The sequence below is a fragment of the Echinops telfairi genome, unplaced genomic scaffold (assembly GCF_000313985.2).
Source record: "Echinops telfairi isolate 266 unplaced genomic scaffold, ASM31398v2 ScPeMD7_7467;HRSCAF=8505_1, whole genome shotgun sequence".
NCBI lineage: Eukaryota > Metazoa > Chordata > Mammalia > Afrosoricida > Tenrecidae > Echinops > Echinops telfairi.
In genome coordinates this window covers 8140463-8142736 of record NW_022111368.1, presented here as the reverse complement: position 1 = coordinate 8142736, position 2274 = coordinate 8140463, and positions in this window count along the sequence as shown.

Sequence of the window (2274 nt, the reverse complement as noted above, 5' to 3'; positions counted from 1 at the left end):
CCCCGGAAGTCTGGGAGATGGAGAGGACACACATATCCTTAGGGCACATGAAGTCCAAACCGGTAGACATTTATACAATGAGACTTCAAACACTCGTGTAAAAATCAGAATTAAAAGGTAAAAAGATAAAACACAAACTTCATTTCTCAACATAAGTGTCATCAATTTCAAGATATTTTTGGTAAGTGGCAATACCAGCCATTTACTCCATCCCTAAAGAACTTAGGTTCCTGGGAATTTAACCATGCCAGTGAAGTCTGTTTTACGTTATTTCTATTAACTGAAAAAAGTGGGTGTCCTGTAAAGATTTTTTTTTAATATTAGAAACAAAAAGGAATCAGAAGACTAAGTCAAAATTGTAAAATAAGCTTAATGATTTCCCGTCGAAACACTCCCAAAATTGCCTTTGTTTGAGCAAGAGGTATGAGCAAGATGATTGTTGTGGTGAAGAATTTGTGGGTGGAGCTTTCTTGGACATTTTTCTGCTAAAGCTTTGGCTAACTTTCCCAAAACATTCTCCTAATAAGTAGATGTTTTCATTCTGTGGTCCTCCAGAAAATTAACAAGGAAAATGCATTGAGCATCCCAAGGCACTACTGGTTTGTTTTGGCTTTAACTGGTCTTCTTCTACCTCTGGGTAGCTCTTGCTTTGTGTTTTGGCTTCAGGATCATACTGGTAAAGCTATGTTTCATCCCTTGTTCGAATTCTTGTCCACAAAATACTTCAGGATCTTGATCTTTAAAATTTCCCTTGAAAGTTCTGCTCTTGTCTATAGCTAATCTAGGCACAAAAGTTTGGGTACTTATTGAGCAGTTTGCTCAACTTTAATTTTCCAGTCAGAATTGCCTGAGCTGAACCAACTGAGATGTCTTTAGTCCTCTTCAATTAGGGCACAAACAACATTGTTACCTTGCAAATTCATGTGGCTGATCTCCTGCTGTGGGCTGCATCTTTAACATTATCTTGCCTCATCTAAGAAGGAGTTAACCATTTTAAAATTATTGATTGATTGAACGTTGAGGCACTTCCCCCATGAATTTTTCATAAAGCATCAATGACTTCACCATTCTTCCACCCAAGCTTCCCCATAAATGTGATGTTTGTTCTTGCTTCAAGTTTAGCAGAATCCATGTCGCTCTGTCTGATAGAGGCTCTTTTCAAATTGCCACCATATCAATCTTTGCCTCAACCCAGATCCTGCTCAGTCATGTTATAACAAGGTGGTATGAGTTTACTTTGGTGGGGGGGAAAAGGAAACCCATGCATAGTTTTTTCATAATACACATTTTCCACAAACATTTTGAAGACCCTTGTGTAATGTAACTTGAGGTAAAAGCTGCCAATTCATTTTTTTTTCTTAAAATATTTCCCCCACCATCTCTCAGGAACTGCCATCTTTACAAAGAAGCTCAAAAATTCTTGCCATTAGAAACAGACAACAAAAACCTAACAAACAAAATTAGGAAGATAGCAAAACCCTATCACTGAACAAATCATTAGCAAGGCAAGAACATGTGTATGATCAGAGTTTCTGCCCTATAAAGCTGTTAGTCACAAGTGATAAGAAAGGAATAAGAAACAGAGGAAGTAGCCTAGCAGAATAATCTACCTTCAAAACCAAAGAGAAAAGAATTTGCTTGAGAAAAGTATTAAATAAATCATTGCTCTCCAAACTCTCTTTACTTTCACTGCACCAACAAGTAATGCTTGAGTATACACTCCGATACATCATCATTTACCATATCTTCGCATATAACACACTCACGTAAACACACATGCATAAGGTACATAGTACACATAGGAACTAATTTATGAAGGGGTAGTGTAGTTTGCAAAAATACCCCAGACACATTACTTGTGTAAAACTGTAGTATAAAATATACACATAAACTATGCTGGTATGCCACTCTCAAAAAAAGCGGGGGGTGGGGGTGGGAAGAATGAGATAAAAATAAATTATAAGTTAAAAAAAAGTGAAACTCATTGCTTTCGAGGCACGGTGGAGCCTAGTAGAGGGAATAACTTTCCCTGTGCTTGTGAGACTGTAACTCTGTGGGAGTAGAAAGCCCCATCGTTCTCCTGCGGAGCAGCCGGTGGGTTTGAACTGTTGACCTTGCACTTTGCAGCCCCACATGTAACCACTATATCACCAGGGATCCTAAATTATAAGTAGAAGTTATAATATTTTCTTTCTGCATTCAATGTATAATTTTGAATAGTGCCTGGGGGCACACTACACTTTGGAGTCTACTGAAATACTGTAACCATTCATG